General features: G+C 43.2%; 1 protein-coding gene across 4 annotated transcripts in view; it reads right to left on the reverse strand.

Annotated features, from left to right (window-relative positions):
- TRPM3 (transient receptor potential cation channel subfamily M member 3) overlaps nt 1–21,390 on the reverse strand; it is a 502,889-nt gene that overhangs the window by 145,494 nt on the left and 336,005 nt on the right. The gene's annotated exons all lie outside the window — the stretch shown is intronic.

Consider the following 21,390-nt stretch of genomic DNA (forward strand, 5'->3'; position numbering starts at 1 on the left):
GCATGACAAGTTTCATTTCAGGGTCCAGCTTGTAATTTCAAATAGACTGGCTGCTGGTAGAGGTCCCATCAACTCAAGGCTTCGATTGCTTTCAAGCACTGCTTCACTGAGCACATTCCGCAATGACAGAATCACCCAGGCCAATGTGATAAAGTCTGGGAAAGAACTCAAAAGTTCCTTAAAGGAATAGGATATTTTGGCAGCTTTTTGAAACAAGTATTCTAAATGTACATTTTAATAGCGATGGGTCCCATACTTTCTGATATGCAAGAAAGGAGGTATTTCTGGAACTGGGGTGGAATCCACAGGGAAGATTTGATCTTTATCACTGGTAACTGACTTCTGGTGACTTGTGAAAGAATAGTGGATGCTCCTGCTTTGACCCTGACTCAAATTTTTATTGCATTTTACTTACAATTTTTAAAATACCAGGTTTTTAACTTTTACAGATATATTTGACTAGATGGCAAACCAAAGAAGTGAAAAACTGGCATTCCACATTTTACACTGACACACATCAAATACATACATTATACACACACCTACACCCATGGAATTTTCCAGAATCGTTCCAATTTCAAATATTCTGCCCAGGGGGTAGCTCATATCCAAGGCCATCTAGTCTAGATTTTAGTTTTGAAAATCTGGTTTTGGGACCTATATGATCCACACTATTTTGACTCTAAGGGTGAAATTCAGATTTTGGTTCAGTAGATATTTTCTTCATACCTTCTGCAAGGTCAGTGTTTCAATTCAATATCTAGTGAAATCAGAGGACATTTATCATATGGGATATGGCATATTATTTTTTCCTGATGGTTCTCACCAACACATGAAGGACTGATTGCAACATTCTTGAATCAAATATTTGATGCACAGAACCTTTTAGAAAAATGGATTTTTATAAGTTTCAATATATAATATTTATCCTATAACAATTTTATCATAATATTATATTTTATCATAAAATAACATGTTATAGGTAATATAATAATATATAACCATATAATATATTGGGCCACTTAACTGGCTCTGTGGCCTTGAGCGTGTCTATTTTACAGATGATGACACTAACAAGATTGCCTTCACAGGTTGTTGTGAGAAGTGAATTAATATGTGTAATACATTCAGAAAAGGCCATGACATATTCTTGGAGAAGCTTACCTAGCTTGATAGATGGGCTCAAAAAACCAAGCCACCTGGCAGATGTAAGTGTCCAGTAAGTAATGGTGCTATTACTGTTATTATTTCAAATCCTAATTTCCTCATCAGTATGCTGAATGGGTAGATTTCACCTTAATGATCCTTAAAGGTTCTTCCTCTTGTTGCCATGCCCTTTAATTTTCTTTTTTTATAATTAATTTTTTATTGTTTTTCAACGTTTATTTACTTTTGAGAGAGAGAGAGAGAGCGCGAGAGAGCACACGAGCAGCATGAGTGGGGGAGGGGCAGAAAGACAGGGAGACACAGAATCCAAAGCAGGCTCCAGGCTCTCAGCTGTCAGCACAGAGCCCGATGTGGGGCTCGAACTCATGGACCACGAGATCATGACCTGAGCTGAAATTGGATGCTCAACCGACTGAGCCACCCAGGTGCCCTTATCCTTAACTTTCTATGGAGTGACCCATATCCTGGCTGAGTGGATCCAGTTAACATTTAACACAAAGGAAAATTCACCCTGAGGTGTTAAGAACCCATGATAGCAAACAGAAGCATAAGAATAACTGCTCTGTCTCCACGTAAATCATTTTCCTGTGCTTATGTATTTATTTATTTATTTTATAGTGACAGAATGATGAAATGACCAGACGCAGGTAATTTCCCCTGGGGGAATAAATACTTGGCCTAACTTATATGCTTTGAGATCCAAGAAGGAATGAGACCTGGCTCAGCCTTTTCAGGGAGCAGAACAGCTTGTCAATTGGTTGTTTTAGCTCCCTGGAGGCTCATTCTAACACGGCAATTTTAGGTTATAAATTCGGGAGAATGTTTGGACAGGCTGAGGGCCAGTTGTTTGGCAACCGCTACTGTAAATCGTTCATTCCCCAAGTAGTTGCTCTCTTTCTCAAGTATCCTCCTCTGCAAATTAAACGCTAGTCATGGGGGCTGTAAATGTCTTAAAATTAGGCTTCGAGCTAGTGAGTATGTCCTCTCCTAAAAAAGATATTTTTTTCCTTACATTTCCCAGTATTTGGGCTCCACCAAACTTTAAGTGCTATATTTCTTCCTCCCAAATGCATAGAAAAAGTATTTTAAAAAAATACTGGTGAGAGACAAAGCAGTTAAGAAGATACAGACTTTTTTGTCCAGAACAGAAAAAAAACACAACGACTCATCAATAGTGCAATTTCAGTGGTGTTTTACAAAACTGCTCGCAAAACAATTTAAAAGGAAAAGAAAGACAAAAAGAGACACAGAGCATGTGTGAGACGAACAATAAGGAGGGATTCTCTTTGGTGGTTCTAGCTGGTTTCTACCATTGTCCCTGACCTAGCCTTCATTGCTTGTAAAGAAAACGCCATATGGTGACTACTCAATAATAGGTCATTGTTTCTTTAGTCAACTGCTAGTATGGAGGTAACCTTGCTAGTTGTATTAAGCTCAGGAAACAGGAGAATTACAGTGGGACTTTCACCAGGGCCAGCATCAGAGCCATGTTTGTGGAGAATGCAAATTCAATCAAGGTAAGACGGCAGGAATCTATCTGTGAAAGGCTGTATTCATCACAGGTGTCAAGTCTAGGCTGAGTCTTCATATTTCTTTCTGTCATGTAATTTCTCCTTATCTTGTGGCTCCTTCACATGGACTGCATATTCAGGAGACAAAGTTGTCTCATAGGGTTTGACTAAGGTCAAGTCCACCATGTCTGACAATCTGTGACACTCTCCCACTTGGCAAATTGCCCAAGAAAACGTTTGGACATTACGTGAATTAAAATTAATTGAAATTAATTACATAAACTTGATGAGCTAAAAGCACCCAGTAGTAAGGGCCACTTCTGCATCATCATATTTAACAATCATCCTTTGTTCAAATGCTGGAACATTGTGCCGTTTTCAGTAGGTGCTCAGAAAGTGCGTTAATGTGCAATTTTAATGGTTAGGAAGGCTTTGCTGAGGCAGATATGGGCTTGGCATGCTACTAAATCCAAAGTGTTTTCAAGTGTTTCAATAGGGTCATAACATTGATAATTCATAATATTGATAATAGGATGACCACAAACTTTATTCTTGCCCAGGGAGACCCCTGACAGAAAGCGGGTTTGAGAATCATGGTGGAAATTGGGAAAGAAGCTGTTGGCGGCACTGACTCTGGTATCCTTACAACCAGGCCCCTACTCTTGTCTAAAGGTATGGGGAGGTGGGGTTAGGTGCACAATCCATGTCTTTTCCAGAGTTTAAAACTCAACCTAATGTTTGTAGTGGGGGACTCCTACTGTGAAATAATGAATGATTTTACTTTAAAAATATATGTTGATGAGTTATATGAAACAACGCAAGTGTTTTAATGCTAAGTGAAAAATCTCGTTGTACAAATGTGTACGTGGTTATGATGGTACTTAAAACAAATCTCAAAATTTACATGTAGAAAAAAAATAAACACCTTAGAAGTAAATTCAACAAAAGTCCTTGGTGCTTGTGGGGCTATAGGTGAGTATTTTCCCTCCTTTTAGTTTGTGGTAGTCTCTAAATCCATAATAAACATATTTTTAATCAACGTGTATTACTTTCACATGGAAAAAATGAACTGGATCAAAGCTACGTTCATAGTCAAGTTCAAGAGGATTGTTCACTGAGAGATGTGAAATTAACCTAAAATATGGAAGAAGACTCTTACAAGTAAATGAATCATGGAATCCAAGAAAAGCAGTGCCTACTGGGACCCAGAGGTCATTTAGATTGTGTATTCCATTTAATCAGGTCATTTGAAGGTAAGATCTTTAGTCTGGAGACCTAAAAGCCAGTCCTTCTTACATTAGTAGAGAAAAGTGGAAAGCACTCAAGATGTTTTTCAAACAAGTCTGGATTCAAATCTTGAGGCTGCTGCTTAACCTCCCCTCCCTCCCCCTGCCCAATGTCCCTTGGGCAAATCACTTAACCTCTCTAAGCTTTAAAGAGGAGAGATGGTAATAATATTTTGAGAGAGAGAAAGACAGAGACAGAGACAGAGAGATCATGAGTGGGGGAGGGGCAGAGAGATAGGGAGAGAGGGAGAATCCTAAGCAGGCTCCAGGTGGTCAGGGTGAAGTTCCTGACGCAGGGCTTGAACCCATGAAAACGCAAGGACACGACCTGACCAGAAATCAAGAGTCAGACGCTTAACCAACTCACCTACCCAGGCACCCCAGAAATATTTTAATGCCATTTCTCTTAGGCTTAGAAGAGAATGAAGATAATTACTGAAATCTCTGTCCTGCATCTTCTAGTACTGAATAAGGTAAATATTTAAGGTCATGGAATTTTTTTATGGTCAAGAGTTATTGTGGTATCCCTTGATCTCTGTTCTCCCTAGCTTCCCCATTTTTTCTTTCCTTTTGTTATTGAAGAATTTCCCCAAAACATTTTTTTATTCTTCCTTGTTTCTGCTCCTTGCAAATCTCATTCTCTCTTGAAGGCACTGCATTCAGGACTTTCTCCCACAACACCAACGAAACTGCACTTCACAAGCTCACCGAAAAAAATCCATCTTGCTAAATCTGGTGCATGCCTTTCATCCTGGTAGTAGTTGATATATTACCACAAGATCATTCCCTCCTTCATTCCATATATTTATTATTTCTTCACTATCTCTTCCCCACTGGAATGTAGACTGTACGAAGATTAGTACGGCTGTAACCCCAGCCCCTTAAATACTGCTGGTCATGTGGCAGGCACTCAAGAAATGAATAAAAAGCTGCAAAAGTGGTGTGAACAGAAGGCTACTGCAGGTAACAGACTTTGGCTTGCCGTGTGTGACTTAGAACAGAACCTTAAATGGAATGTAAATGAATGTGCCAACCTGAAGCCCACCCCGTGGATGCCACTAGCATTTCCTGAATACATTCTTAACTTCTGCTCAAAATTTTTTGGCACATGTGATGGTTTGGCTTTAAAGAGGATGCATTTCCTGCTTGGCTTTTCCCGCAGTGAGCTTTCTGTATATGCCCGTGTTTATTTGTGTACAATGTGTGCCTTGCCTGGCATCTGCTCTGCTTCCCGCCCCTTCGTGCACCCGTGCCCACAGGGCATCTGGGAGTTTGCCGGCATGTTATAAGGAGGTTTGGAAAATTCCCCTCTCTGAGCCCTCTGGCTTATCTTATTGGGGCTGAGAAAGCTACCAAGTACCGCTAGGCTGGCAGAGTGACAAAATCCACCCACACAAGGAGATGAAACAGCTGCAGTGGGGAGGGAGAACTTCCGAGGACCAATGAAAGAGAAAGACAGAGATTGCGGCTCATGGATGGCAGATGGTTGAGGTCTGAGTAGAAATCGGGTTGTCGAGAAACATTTTGTCTTAGGCAGAGCTGGAACATCGGCATTTAAAGCCACACGTGGGCCAGTGACAAGGCCTGGCAATCTCAGGTTCTATTGGTGTCAGGATGGGGTTCTCTGCTTCATCGTCCTGCCCTCATTTTTGTCCATAACGGAACTTACAAGTTGGCTCTTGTGAGCCCTGAGTTTTGGGATGCTGGCAGGCGTGTTATCCGGACACTGTGCCCTTTTCCAGGGCACTCAGCCACTGAAGGGACATTTCTCTGAACATGCAGGGAGAGGACGATGCAGTGAAGCACTAGAAATACGGGTATTAACAGATTTCCATGAGAGTCATGGAAAAGGAGCTTGTGCTTCAAAGCGACTTCCTGATTTCACTGTTTCCAGAAAGCACTGTCTCAGATGGGGATCACTTCTATATTTCCTGCCAGTGAACGTGCATGTTTTTGGGGATGTGAAATGGGGACATGGGGAGAAGGAGTGAACAAATATGAGGCAAGGAAGAAAGATAAACGAGAAGCATTGTTGTTCGAGTCTTTGGAAAGATGACTCATCCTCCCCAATACTCTGTCTTTTTTTCCACAGAGAAAGTGTCACCGGGTGAGAAAAGCAAAAGCTTTGGAATTAGACACATCTGTGCTTGAATCCTGGCTGTTGCAGTTATGATGTTGGCTTAGGCAAGAAACCTAATTTCTCAAGCCTTAGCTTCTTAATCTGTGAAACTGGAGACATAACACCTATCACATAGTGTTGTTTTGAGTTTTAAGTGAAAAAATATGTGCAAAGTGCCTAGCAAAGGGCCTGAAATAGAGTCTTCCCTAAATAGTAGTTAAAAAAAAAAAGGGCAGGGTGGGGGGCTGGTGCCTGGCTGTCTCAGTCAGTTAAGCCCCTAACTTCAGCTCAGGTCGTGATCTCACAGTTTGTGAGTTTGAGCCTCTCTTTGGGCTCTGTGCTGACAGTCACAACCTGGAGGCTGCTTGGGATTCTGTGTCTCCCTCTATCTCTGCCTCTCCCCCACTTACACTCTGTCTCTCTCTCTCTCTCAAAAATAAACATAAAAACATTTTTTAAAGGATAGGGGAAGAAAATATAGCATCAGATACACTAGACCTGGGCTTCATTGATCAATTTATTCAGCAGATATTTAAATGGAGGATCTACTTTGTATCTCGAGATGTGTGACATGCTGGACAAGACATATGTCTTCATAGAGGTTAAAAGTGCAGACAGACAAATACACATGTGAACATAGATAAATGGGAGAAGTACAACGTGTGGCAGGTGCCATCACAAAACAAACGGTGGAGTGAAAGGGGGAAGGCTTCCTGGGGGAGGAGATGTTGATGCTGAGAATGAAGAATGACAAGGAGCCAGCCATGTGAAGAGTGGAGGGAAAGAGTTTCAGGCAGAAGGAAGGGGACGAGCAAATGTCCAAGACCGAAGAAGCCCAGAGTGGCTGAGATGAGAGACTGTGGCCAGAGCAAGGAGAGACCTACAGGTGTAAGCACTGGCAGTCATTCCCACGGAAAACTTCTCTTGAGAGTCTACCATTTCCCCCTGCCCCCTGAAAATGCCATCTTATAACGAGATCTCTCCCTCTGGTTACCAGCCTGTCCTCTACCGTTTGGGAAACAAGGTGATGCCACTTTGTTGAAATGGAAGTAGTCTGCCTGTAATCGAATCGTTGGCCTTTGATCGTTCGTTGGTGTTGTTAGAGGACAGAATGGTGCAGATTTGTGAATGTTCAGTTCTCCACGAGAACCAGACTGTGCCGCCATTGGCTCCATGGAGGAAGTCTCCCGGCCCTCTCCATGGGGAAGCCTGACGAAAGGACTCCCACTCTGCTCTTGGCATTCCTGCAGCATGTGCTGGGAACTGCTGGTGGCATTTGTGCTTTTCCCCAGACCCAGGTGCCTGTGGAGGTTAACCTGCTGCCAGGAAAATGGACACTTTATTTCTTCAGCTCCAAGTCAGCCCGCCTCCCCCTGAGGCTGAGAGCTGCAAGCTTCCTTGACTCTGGGTAGAAACTCCTCTTCCCACCTGTAAAGAGGTGGCGGGACATGGCAAGGGAACTTTGTTGCACTCACATCAGATCTAGGGCAGTTGTCTTTGGTTTTTGTTTGTTCATGTTTTTGTAGGCTTTAATTCACTTTGTTTTTCTTGTAGAAAACTACATGGTGAACACAAGTGGAGCCTGGGTCTTCTGCACGGAGACTCTGGTGTGGGCTTTACAAGATGGCCAGTGAATTCCTGATAGGGAGACTTGATGAACACAGTATCTTTCCAGAGGTGGGGAAGAGACAGGTGTAGGTCTTGGGAATCAAAAGTGGCCTTGGTGAAGTTGCCCGGGTGGCAGTGCAGTCCCTGGCTGACGTGTAGCAGTCGTCAGTACTGTCATCGTCTGTATCTTCTTGGGCTCAGGGACTGAGACAGTGCCAGTGCCCCTGGGGCTGAGGATGAGACCGACCAGCACAGAGCAACAGCGGCTGCTCACCCTGCATGGGACAGTGTGGGGCCTGATGATCTTGTTCCCCGAGTCACCTCGCCACACATGTCACTGGAAAGCTTGGCAGGGACCATGGCCTCATGGACGGCAGTGGCTACCTCCCTGGAGCACTTAACACTCAGACCAATGTGTCCATTGTCCTCTTTGATGGCAACAATTGCCTAGAACCTGGTGCGCTGGTCAGCATGGGTTTGCTTTTGTGCCAGCATAGTCTTCAAAACCTTATCCTTGAGGGATGCTCCCAGGAAAGTCAGTGATCTCAGATTCCTTGATAGGCAGGGAGAAGAGATAGATCTCTAGGATATGACCTTCATGTCCTAAACCAGGTGGCCCAGCTTGGTGATGAGGACCCACTCCTTGTCCTCAGCCTTGCCTCTGCAAGCTCTGTGGTCTTGGTGGCTCTAACTCCTGCTATGACCCTGACCCTGGATACTGCTGCTGAAGCCACCGCCTCGGCCTCCCATCACAGGGCCCCCCAGCGGCACTAGTGTCCTCTGCTGTTTGATGTTTTCTTAGAGAAGCAGGGCCGTTGTCTTTGAATGGACGATGGTAGTGGGCGGGAGGGTAGGAGGAGGCCGGATCACACCATTTACTAGATGAGTGATCTCAAGTCAGTAAAAATAGGGCCGATATTCTCGGTCTTTTAGTGTTGTGGGGAAGATAAAATTACAAAGCAACTGGCAAGCTAGGGATTAATTTACCCTTCTTCTTCTACTTTCTTCCTTTTCTTCTCTTCTCCTCACAGTCCACCACACCTTTTTCCTCCTGTCTGCCTCTGATCATTGAATGGCTCATCATGGGCAGGTGCAGAGCCCTTGGGGTGGTAGTAAAGCCCCCACGGTCATTCTCGTCACTTGTTGGAAGTCATGGCCAAATGCTTGGAGAAAAATGTGGTCATAATACAGATGGTCCCCAACTGATGATGGCTCCAACTGCAATTTTTCAGCTTTACTCTGGTGTGAAAGTGATTTGCATTCAGACTTTAAATTTTGAAACTGATCATTCCTGGCTAGTGATATGTGTTAGGACAGTCTCACATGATGCCGGGGCAGTGACAGCCACAGCTGCCCATCAGCCCCATATTCACAAGGGTCAACAACCGATGCACTGACAATCATTCTGTAGCCATACAGCCATTGTTTTTCACTATCAGTACAGTATTCCAGAAATTACATGTGATATGCATTTACTATAAAATAAATAGGTTTGTGTTGGATGACTTGGCCCAACTATAGGCTAATGCATTCTGAGCACACAGAAGATAGGGCTCCACTAAGCTATGAATATTTAGCTGTATGAAATGCATTTTCAACTTAACACTGTTTTCATTTTATGATGGGTTTATTGGGACATAACCCCACTGTAAGTTGAGGAAGATCTGTATTTAAAATCAAGTTGGTTGTGGCCAATTTCATTTAATTATGCTTTTTCTCTGCTCCAGCCCCCACCAGGCCTGTTCTCAATATATAGTGACATTTCCTTTGGTGGCATCTTTGGAAAACGAGGAGTTTCATATAAGTGAAATTTCAATTTGTTTTCCAGAAAAATTAAGTTCACCTCCTTGTGACAAATCATACCAGACCTTCTCTAGGCTCAAAGGCACAGAAGGAACTAGACTGTATAGGTGGTAATGGTGCAGAATCAAGAATTTTCTTACATGAGAAAGTCGCACCTGGAGAGCTTTTAACATCCTTCACACTCAGGCCACATCCCAGACCAAGGACACTAGAGACTCCAGGGCTGGGATCCAGGTGTCAGTTGTTTTTAAAGCTCCAGGTGATTGTAATGTATAACCAGTGTTGAAGCCACAGCAGTATGGTTTCTCAACACCTTGAACCTCTATGTGTCTATGTGTGTATGAATTAAAAAGAAGGAGGAGGGGCGCCTGGGTGGCTCAGTCAGTTAAGCAGCCGACTTCGGCTCAGGTCATGATCTCACGGTCCGTGAGTTCGAGCCCCACGTTGGGCTCTGTGCTGACAGCTCAGAGCCTGGAGCCTGTTTCGGATTCTGTGTCTCCCTCTCTCTGACTCTCCCCCGTTCATGCTCTGTCTCTCTCTCTCTGTCTCAAAAATAAGTAAATGTTAAAAAAAAATTAAAAAACAAAAAAGAAGGAGGAGGAGGAGAAGGAGAAAAATTCAATCATGTGGTCACCAGAGGCCAATGCCAAGTTCCATAAGAATGGGGGTGAGTGAAGTGTTAGTCACATCATTATGGAAATGAAGAAGATAGACCAGCTCCAGAGTGAGCCTGAGCACTGGCCGTAGCTGGTCACAAATCATGGAACTGGGCAGGAGAATAAAGAAAATACAGGAGAGGAAAAGACAAGATGAGAAGGAGAAAAAAGGCAAATCATATGTAAAATAAAGGAAGAGATTGGCAGGCATGACATTTAAATTCTCTTTGAGGGAGGAAATAGCCAAGTAAAGCAGATAAAAATCGAAGATGAATGATGGAGACGATGGTGACAGTGATCATCTTATGCAGTCTATTTTTGTCCTCCTGAATAATTTTCTCCAGTCAAGGTTTGGGTTTGGTGAAGGCAGATAATGAATTAGGAGAATGGTAGATTGGGGGACACATGATCAGCATTAGGCTAATGGCCCGGTCTGAAACCTTGGGATTTGATGAATGTATTCATTTACTGGACATCACACCTAATAAGAAGAAGCATAAATATTAATATAGATGGAAATGTGGGTGAATGAGTTCAAATGACAGGAGGTATTGTGTACACATTGATTAGCATGGAAGAGAAAGCAGAAAGTATCTGGCTTTTAGACACCTGGTTTACAAATAATCCATGCATGTCAGTGGCCTCTCCAGTTCCTTTCCATTTAATTTCCCCTTGCCCCTCCTGTAAACTTCCCTCTTCCTCCTGCAAACACTATGGATCAAAATCACAACAAAACATACAGGTTTGAAAACATTCTGTAGGATCCAAGTGGTGGAAGGAATATGACGGGAAATGCCTGTGTCCTTTGGAGCCGTGATTTTCAAACTTTAATTCTATAGCTTTTGGTCAAATGAAATGTTGCCAGGAAGGGTTAGAGAACTAAGATATATTTAAAACAGAGAGAGGGTTGGGGCGCCTGGGTGGCGCAGTCGGTTAAGCGTCCGACTTCAACCAGGTCACGATCTCGCGGTCCGTGAGTTCGAGCCCCGCGTCGGGCTCTGGGCGGATGGCTCAGAGCCTGGAGCCTGTTTCCGGTTCTGTGTCTCCCTCTCTCTATGCCCCTCCCCCATTCGTGCTCTGTCTCTCTCTGTCCCAAAAATAAATGAACGTTGAAAAATTTTAAAACAGAGAGAGGGTAAGCCAGCATCTGTTACACTTTTTCTCCTCACATTAGCCATGAAGGAGACGCTGGAGGAAGCAGAGTTTGGAAATGATTTGAAAATGAGAGTTGACATGAGATTTTCAAATAAGACTGGACAATCTCTGTGACAGCTCAAGACCTTCCAACTCCACCCCACCCCCACCAGATTTTCCCCTTCACTCATTATACTGCCCTAGAGACCCCTGATCAATAATTCCTTTGGTTCTATATGTATCCATCAGAGGCTCAAGTCAGTTACAGGTCAAAGGACTCTCAGTCCTGCATCTATGAATATGAATTCAATTATCCTGGCCTCCAGATTCTCAGGTAAACTCCTCTTCAGTGAGGATATGGCATGGTGTGAGTTAGGAGATGGATAACACTGGAGGAATGAGGTGGGGGAAATTCTATTAGGGTGTCAAAAAAGGGTTGGGGGGGTGCTCTGGGAGCAATGGTGCAGAGAAAGAGGAAACGGGTTCTGAAATTCTAATACATAAATAGTTTTGTCTGGAGTCAGTCCCGGAGAAGGGGATGCCAATCTTTTTCTTCTTTCCACATATACTGCTTGGTTTCTTGTTTTTAGTCTCTTCACAGCAAACCAGAATTTTGCTGAATTATTATTTTTTAAATGTTTGTATTTAGTTTTGAGAAAGAGAGAGAGAGAGAGAGACAGAGCACAAGTGGTGGTAGGGGGAAGGGTGGGAGGGGCAGAGAAGAAGGGAGACACAGAATCCAAAGCAGGCTCCAGGCTCTTAGCTGTCAGCACAGAGACTGATGTGGGGCTCAAACTCATGAACTGTGAGATCATGACCTGAGGTGAAATCAGATGCTTAACCGACTGAGCCACCCAAGTGCCCCTTGCTGAATTATTTACATTGCTTTATGAGACAGTGGGTTCTGGGTTGTAAATAGATCTTTGGGTCATAGCCCATTTACAAGCTGATGGTCCTGAAATGCATGATTGACTGTTGATCATGGAAGAGATTACATGTACTAAAACTGTTAATGAGAAGTGTGGAGGTGCACACATTTAAAAATTGTTCAGAGACTAAATGTTTATCCAGATGGGGCATCTCTGAGGGACTAGAAGGAATGTAAGGCAGTGTTTATGGCTCCTGTGTTCCAAACTTAGTTGTTGCCATAGAAAGGTCTCTACTACAGTGGTTCTTAACTCTTCAGAGTTATTCATACCTGGGGAATCTAAGAACGAATGCATTCTTTCCATAATATGCTTATACATACAAAATCTTGCATATGTTTTCAGGGGGTTCGCAGAACTTACTGAAGACTTCTAGTTGTTCTTGGACACTAGGCTGAGAAGTTTTACTCTACCGAATTCGAGGAAAGCACTTGTCCACGTATTCCTCTTTGGATAGAAATATTCCTATCTGGGAATAGGGTATAAGGTAGGGGTAAGAGAATCCATCCCAGTGCTTCTAGGATCTAGTGCATTTAACATTTGAAGACAGCATTCAAGAGTTTGCCCAAAATACAGAAAGGTGTATAAGGCACGGTCTTTTTCCTGAAGGAAAATTAGATTTGGTTAGACTAGAGTATAAGGGATACAGTGGTAGTAGTAGTAGTTGTGGCAGGAGAGGTAGACTAGATCTGGACCAGAAGGGGCCTTGAATGCCACATTAAGGAACTGAAACTTAACTCTGAAGGCCAGTGTCTTCCAACCGAACAGTCTTTGTTATAGAATCTTCATTGTTTTGCCATATCTATATGCCAACACTACAATCAGATCTTTTTCAAAAGGATCCTCCCTTAAAATTTGTGTTTATTTAGGCTTAATATTCATGGTTTTGTGTTTTCTTGTTATTAGTTATAATATCCATGCAAATTAGAACATGCCTCTTAAAATAAAATATTAATTTGCCTTCTTCCTGAAAAAGCCTCATATGCAATCGGCATTCCTCGCTTTGGGAAACACTGTCTAGGGCAGTAGGGATTTCTGATTGGGTGGGAGGTTATGTTATAGAAGTGTCTCCTCAAAAGGTGTCATTTGGCAGTTGAGTGTCAGTGGGGGGTGGACAGACTGCTGGTGGTGAGGCCAAGTAGAGACCATTGATCAAGGCAAACACGGTGAGACCCTGGCCTAAGAAGCAGAGTGGAGGCAAGATGTGGAGTCTCTGAAACCCTGTCTCTAGAAAGACCACCTTAGAATTGAAACCCAAAACAACTGTCAGGGAAATTATTTAGTAATTACGTCAGCCCTTAGAGGGAGTACAATAATATGATTATTTCTTGTGTATTTACATTTTATTTATATTATTTTAATTCATTTTTATTCATAAAGAGAGTATTTTCTGTGCTTTTCTATAGCCTCTAATCCACTGACAATTTTTGATAAATATGGCTGGGAAAGGTCAGTGGCATTTCTGTTGTTTATGAGTGTCTGAGACCTTGACAGTGAGGATGAAAATCAAGTGGCATATTTCTGTACACTCCTGTAGTCTTCTCTGATTTGTTTAATTTTTCTTGTTAACTGAAACATAGACATAATTCTTGCCCCATTGTTGTGGGCAGCTCAAATGATACAAGGAATGCAACAGAACTTTGTCTACTATAAGGTGTTATTATACATTATGTAAGATGAAAGGTATTAGCATTGTTATTAGCTGTCTTGGCAAGGAGTTGGGTTAATGACATTTCCTTCAAATTTCTTTTTCATCTCAATGAATATTTGGTGAGAAGAACATAGTGTGAGTTGATCTCTAATTGAGGGGCTTCTAGTTAGTCTGACTAAAATACTACCCTGGAAAAGAATAACTTCAGTTTGCCCTTGATGCAGAAGTACTGAATGGCCTGGATGTGCTCACAGTTTCCTTGTAAGCATATGATGACTGCTACATAAGGGGAGAGAACCTTCCAGGAACACCAACCAACAATGTATTCTTTTTGTTCCGGGAATCATGAAGTCTAATAAATATTTGTTCAGATTATTCCAGAAATGAGAGAGAAAATGGGTTCCGACTTCAAAGTCATTTTTAACTTGGTCATACCTGATATTTGGAATATGGAATCAGCTGAAATATGGTAGAAACTGCTTGGGCCTTGCAGAAAGAGGCTCCTGGTTCAAGTCTTGTTGCCCCTAACTAGCTACATGACTCTGAGGCTGTCATGTGAGTCTGAGTCTTGGTTTCCCTCCATAAAATGGAAATAGTAATTGTGACCCTAGCAAGGTTCATTGTAGTATCAAACAGGGTGACAGGAAGATGATCTTTGTTAAATATGAAGTGCCCTATAGACATCATCACCATTGTCATCATCATTGTTACAATAAAAGTATCTATTGAGTGCTTGTTATGTTATCTGTATATATTAACTTACTTGATTCTTATAATTAATCTCAAAATATAAATGCAATTATTATCCCAGTTTTCTGGAAAAAAAAAAAGGCATCTAGAGATTAAAGTGCCGTGTATTGGGGGCGCCTGGGTGGCGCAGTCGGTTAAGCGTCCGACTTCAGCCAGGTCACGATCTCGCAGTCCGTGAGTTCGAGCCCCGCGTCGGGCTCTGGGCTGATGGCTCAGAGCCTGGAGCCTGTTTCCAATTCTGTGTCTCCCTCTCTCTCTGCCCCTCCCCCATTCATGCTTTGTCTCTCTGTGTCCCAAAAATAAATAAAAATGTTGAAAAAAAAAATAAATAAAGTGCCGTGTATTGAATGGAAAATCTGGGATTTGAAGCCAAGCAAGCTGATTCCAAAACCTGCATCATCTTTATTCCCCAATAGTGATATTCTAATCACCTAAAAGAGTTTCCGAACCTTCAAAAATCAACCTGCAACCTCCTGTGTGTTGAGAACACAGTACGGAGAGCAACTTTAGGGGAGCGATATTTCTTCTACATCCTCTTCCCACCATCTCATTTAAAATATTTAGACTTCAGTTATGTTAAGATGACATTTGAACGCACTTAAAAGGAGTTAGGTACAATTCAGCATCTATCTCAAAGAGCATTTCCATTTCTCCGTAAACACTGTGTTGGAGAGAACTGTTTTCTGCACTTGATACATGACTCTATGACCTTCAGCCATTTGGCCTAAAAAGCCCCTTTTCAGCTCTAAGAGTTTTTCTTTCCTTGTGACCATAGGAGTCTACTGTGCTTGTTTGGTCATTGGTGTTCAACAGGGAAGACCCTGGGAGGTTACGTATGTTTTCTCGTCTGTACTCTCCATCCATCAAGATGAGCAAAAGGAGGGAAGCTGGGTTGTGAAGGCAGGGTGACAGGTCCTTGAGGTCAAACTGTGCCTCACTGACAACTTTAGCCAGGACTAAGAATTTGTTCTGTCTTATTAGGACTTATTAGCTTATTTCAAATTAGTACCTATCATTACTCATAGAATAAATGTAATTATAGCGACAGTTATCGAGTTCTACTTGGGAGCCACACACTGTGCCAGCATTCTTTATACGTGCTAAAATGCTTAATTGTCTCGGTAACTTAGGGCCATAGGGTCACGGGGGTCTTCAGGAACACCTCTTAACCTGCCAAGTAATACCAACCTGCCCATGGTATTAACAGTCTTAACAGTCTGACATGCATCTATTTTTCTTTCTTTCTTTTTTTTTTAGATGTTTGTTTATTTTTGAGAAAGAGTGAGCAGTGTAGGGGCAGAGAGAGAGAAGGAGACAGAGGATCTGACAGCACAGAGCCCGATGCCGGGCTTGAACTCACGAGCAGTGAGATCATGATCTGAGTTCGATGCTTAACCAAATGAGCCACCCAGGTGCCCTAAGCTTCTATTTTTCTAAGCAAGGAACATCTTGGACTTTGTGATCCTTTCCTGCATATCAGAGGCCTATCCCCAAAAAGAGAAGAAACCTCTTTGTTTAGAAGTCATGTTTGCTTGGTTTTTATGAATCTGTGAAAAGGTGGAGTTGTCCTTCAGTTTCCTAAATATGGCAGAAGTTGTAATGGGATATCGGCATAGACTTTAAATAAGCGCTCATTAAGAAACGCATCTCCCTGTGTTGGAAGGTAGCAGACTTGGGGCTCCAGAGACTCATCGGTCAGGCACAGACAACACCCCTCTGCTACCTTCCCGAGCATCTCGGAGAGATTCATCAGCTCTGGAGCTCGGGACGTCAAGCAAGAATAGGAAGCTATGTGAGTGACGTGTGCATGCTGCTTAGACTTGGACTTGGACTTGGCATATAAAACCCTTGAGTCAGTCTTGACCTTTTGGTATCGTGAGATTTATCTTGTGTGTGTGTGTGTGTGTGTGTGTGTGTGTGTGTGTATGTTTTAAAGAATCGCAGTATAATCTGTATGAATAAGGAAGAAGTGTGGCAAATCCTAGAATAGATGGGTATTATTATCACTCCCTTTTAAAGTGGACAGCCCTGGGGCTTAATGGAGTTAAAGCACTTGAATGATGAAGCCAGAATTAGAATCCAAGTTTGTCTGCTTCTAGAGCTTGCTCCTCATAACCACCACATTAGAATACCACCCATAACTTAAGCAGGTGGCCCTGAATCAAACTTAAGTCCATCAACCAAATCTATGACTCCCTAAGGAGATGTGACAACGCATAAGTGGAGATTTTAAGGCACTTTACAGATACTAAATACGTATCTCTCCCCACTAATGCATATTCATCTGAATTCATTCATTTACTCATCCATTAAACAAAGATTTATTGAGTGTCTGCTACATATATGCTCTACTACTAAAGGATAAGGGATAAGTGAATGCAGGAAAACCACAATAATGAATTAGATACAGATTCTGTTCCTAAGGTCTCACATAAGTCAGAGATATATATAAATAACTTAAGGTATAAATGATAAGTACTACAAGAGAGTTGCAATAATGGAGTGACATGTATTCTAGGTGTTTGTGTGTGTGTGTATGTGCTGTGCACCTGTGCATTCGTGTACAAGTATGTATTTGGCAATTGGTTATGGCTAATGAGAGAGGTCTAAGTTGAACAAATGCAGGGAAGCAGGCAATAAAATAATAATTGCAAGCAGACTGGTTTAGTTAGCATGAAGGGTCCATGAAAAAGAAATAGAATTTAAGACTAGAAATTTCAGCAGAACATTACACTTTGCATTCAGAGGAGTGGTGTTATTGATTCTGTGCTTCAACAAGAAGTATCTGGCATCACTATGCTGTAGGGGCCAGCAAACCACAGCTTACGGGTCAAATATGACCCATAACCTGTTTTCCGGTGGCCAGTACGTGGAGAATGGCTTTTTAGATTTGAAAGTGTTGTTTAAAAATAAATAAGAAATAAACAAAGAAAATACGTGACGGAGACTTTATGCAGCACAGAAACCCCGAAAGTTTGCCAACACCTCAGTGCATAGAATGGATTCGTGGAGGGTACTGGATTAGGGAAGACCAGCCTTCCCCAGGGAATAGCCATAGTCTAGGCAAGAAAGAATGAGGGCATGGGTGAGAGCATGGAGTCTGAAAATGCAGGAGACTGGAGGAAGACAAGGACCGGATATTTGTGCATTTGGGAATTTTCTCGAAATGATAACTGAAGTCAGAACAGTGAATGAAAGGGGAAAGAACCAGAACTGATTTTTGATAAACATCTGTTGATAGAGCGGGGAGTAAGAAGAGGGACAAGCAAACCCAATGACCCAATATCATTGCTTCCATTGGTTCCATTAGCACAACCCCTTAGGTCCTTGGCTTTCTCTGTACCTCCCCAAGTGAGAATGTGATGATATCGAGATGCCGCAGCTTCAGCTGTTAGGACGAAACGGTGACCTATTCCTTAAGTTTAACTTCTCAAGTTACATGTCCATCATCTTTCAAATACAAGCAGATCCCAGGTCCCTTCAAGTTCTCCCCAAGCCACCTCTTCTCTGTGGCATCCCTGGAAGCTTCTTGGCTGATGAGGTTTACAGACACATCAGTTTATTTTCCTTCCTGCACATCCAGAGTTGATGGACTGGATAAGCATACTTAATAGCCCGGTTGCAATGTTGGCTTCTAGGCTCCAGAATCACTACTGTACGTGAAAACTGCTGCTGGAAAGGAAGCAGGATGCTCATGCAGCCATACCATAAAGACTGTGAAATGCAATGCAAAGGTTCTCATGAGGCAGTCAGGAGATGACAATGATAAAGGTTTACAGCGATTGTAAGGGACAGAAGAGGCTTTCAACTGAAGATAAATAAAAGAAGGTTGGTAAGAACTGAATGATTTGCTTTGGGAATGGTACCGAGAAGGACCAGGCCCACAGGCAGAGGGCAGAGGGGTGGCTAAGTGAGAGGACCCAGGGAAGGGAAGGGAAGGGTAGAAATAGTCTGGACTCTCAACTAGGCACCGGGCAGAGAAAACCTCACATCCCTACACTATGCTTTCGTGTAGATCATCTCAGGAGTTTGGCCTCAGATTAGCAAATTACAGAGAAGCTGGGTATTCAAGTTCCATAGGAATGAAATAACAGTGGTGAGTGCAGGAGGGAGGGTGGTTGTGTTTGGAGTGGGGAGCGGATGTTAAAGTCTCTGGTTTCGGAGCAGTGTCAGTTTTGAATGCAGATGTGTCTCCCACGTGTGACTGGGGGGAGGTGGTGCTGAAATGGACAGCCTTGGCCCCCGTGAGGTCCAGCAGCTGAGAGAGGAGGACAGCAGATGGAAGGAGCTGTCGGTGTGAAAACAGAAGGTGGTGAACGGGTCCCGGAGTGGGTGCCCTCCTCCACTGCGACTTGTTAGGGCCACACATACCATGGGGCTTATACCGCTGAATGCTGAGTGTGGGAAGCAAATGCGAGGGAGCTTGGCTCAAAGGTAGGGCTGTAGGGGGATAGAGCTTCTCAAAAGGTGACAGTTTTTTGAGATGTTGTTTGGGCCCAAGAAGAGAAATAAATCTCTCCAAGAACAATATGAAATGAATAGAAAGTACCAACACAAGAGGCCCATCAAGAAATGTTTTCCATGAGGCCACACCGCCCAGAGACCCAAGCTGCACAAGCTGACTACGCATGCCTAGAACACTTGTTTATTACAGAAGCTTTTAGGATGCCGGGATGAGAAAGATGTCAGATCAGCTCTGGGGCCAAATCCCTTCGCTGAACTTGGCCAGGGTTAGATTGACTTCAGAATATTATATCCCACTTCATTTGCTAAGGGAATAAAGGAAACTTGAAGGATTCAAGAGTGAACAGGAGCTCCATGTGAACGTCTGTGCTGTGTGTGTGAAGCAAGGCAGAGTGCAGAGCAGAAGCCTCTCGGGCTCTGCATCAGGACAGCCCCAGTGTGGCTCTTCCCGGCTGTGTACACCCCTCCTCTCCTCTCCCACCTCACTTCCCTCCCCTGCTCCCCTCCAAAGGAGGAAAAGAAATGCCTACCTCAGGTCCACATCCTTTATAAAGCATCTAGTACTGTCTATGCACATAAACAGCCTCGCCAAAATGAAAATTCTTTTAATTACACTTATGATTTTTAAAATCCTGATTTCTGCCCAGATGTGCAGATAAGGGCAATTTATTTCTCGTTAAGATTGCATTGCCTTCGCCTACAGCGAGGGACACCTCACACATTTTGCAGGAAATATCTGTCACTAAAATACGGTCGACCTTTTCAGCAGGAGTCATGATGAAGCGACATAGCGATTATTGGGCAGAATCCTGGTGAACAGTCCTATGAAATATCCAGAGAAGCACATTCACCCTCATTTGGTTTTATGACTTCCAAGTGGTTCCTTGAATTTTAATCCTAACTGCATCTCTAGGAAATTTATAAGACTGCTGAAATAGCTAGTTCTGGTAAGATTTCACAGCTGGCATTGGAAAACTGATAGCCACAGTCAGCAGGAAAACCATCTTCCATGACTCAGGCAGGAGCTCAGTGGTACATGCACCTCCTTGAGGCTAGAGGAAGTGTTTGAACTGAACCTCCTTGAGCAGCCACGTCCAAGATGGCAGATTGCCAGTAGTGAGTTGACAGAGGCTCTCCTAGGGGATCAGTCATCATGGCTATGAACCCCATCTGTGTATTGGCTTCTCTATACAAGATGGCCAGACTACCTGGGTCTATGCATACTCAAGGATTAGAGGTGGAAACTTTCACCCCAAACCTGTAAGGCACTGAAAGTTCTCACAAAGGTCATGTGGATGCTTTCCAGCAATGGGTCTTGCTTACTTGAATCAAGTACTGTTCTTCTAAATCTTTGGTTTCTCATACTCAGAAACTGCCTTCTTCCCTCACCTCCCTCCCTCCTGGCAGCCTCTGTGAGCCTGTGTGTGTGCCAGCCACTGTCCTAGGCATAGGGATACCATTGTGAGCAAGATGGCTCCAGCTCATGCCTCAAGGAGCTTGTGGTCTAGTTGGGGAGCTGGCTGAAAGTGGCTCACTCCAGCCCCTCCCCACCCTATCTGCCTCCAGATGGTTGAACCCTTCAGGGTCTGGCCCTGATGTCCCTCTGGAGAAGAAGTGCCGCCATGGTGTCCCCAGAGATAATCAGCCCAGGATGCCCACATGGCCATGAGGTGGTTCAAAATGTGAGTGAGGCTTCTGTTCAGGTTTAAGATACTCCTTGACCTCCCCTGTAAGCAGGTGGGTTTAAATGACCTCTCAGGACAGTCTCTGATTGCTGAGGCTTGCAGGGAATCTTCTCAGAGTGGGCGATCCACTACCTTGGCTTCAATGAGACAGCTTCTGATACAAGCATTTCCCACAGAGATGAAATACCACTGGTGTTGAGTCCTGGTTCCTCATTTATTAATCAGGTGAGTTTGCATTTCCTCATTTGTAAGGTAAGGATAATAATCATACTTCTCTTATTGGGACAGTTGTAAAGATCACAGGCATTGAAACATGTAAAGATTTAGCATGCTGCCTGGCACATAGCAAGTGCTCGTTAAATGTTAGCTCATGTTATTTCTGTTCACTCTAACAGAAGGTCTCTGTGATTGTACCACATTTGCAAGACACTTTTACCAGATGTAAGAAAGGTTTCAGTAGCTATTGGAGGACACTTCAGAAGCTACGGAAGTTTCCAACATTCCATGGGCACATCCCTCCCTTTTCTACCTGTATAAGTTAGCCTATTAACCTGGATCCTGTGTCACTAAGATATTTGACAATAAGCACATCAGTGGTTCCCTACTCACAAGCAAAGTGAAACCCCAAAG

This window comes from Lynx canadensis, chromosome D4, assembly GCF_007474595.2.
Source record: "Lynx canadensis isolate LIC74 chromosome D4, mLynCan4.pri.v2, whole genome shotgun sequence".
NCBI lineage: Eukaryota > Metazoa > Chordata > Mammalia > Carnivora > Felidae > Lynx > Lynx canadensis.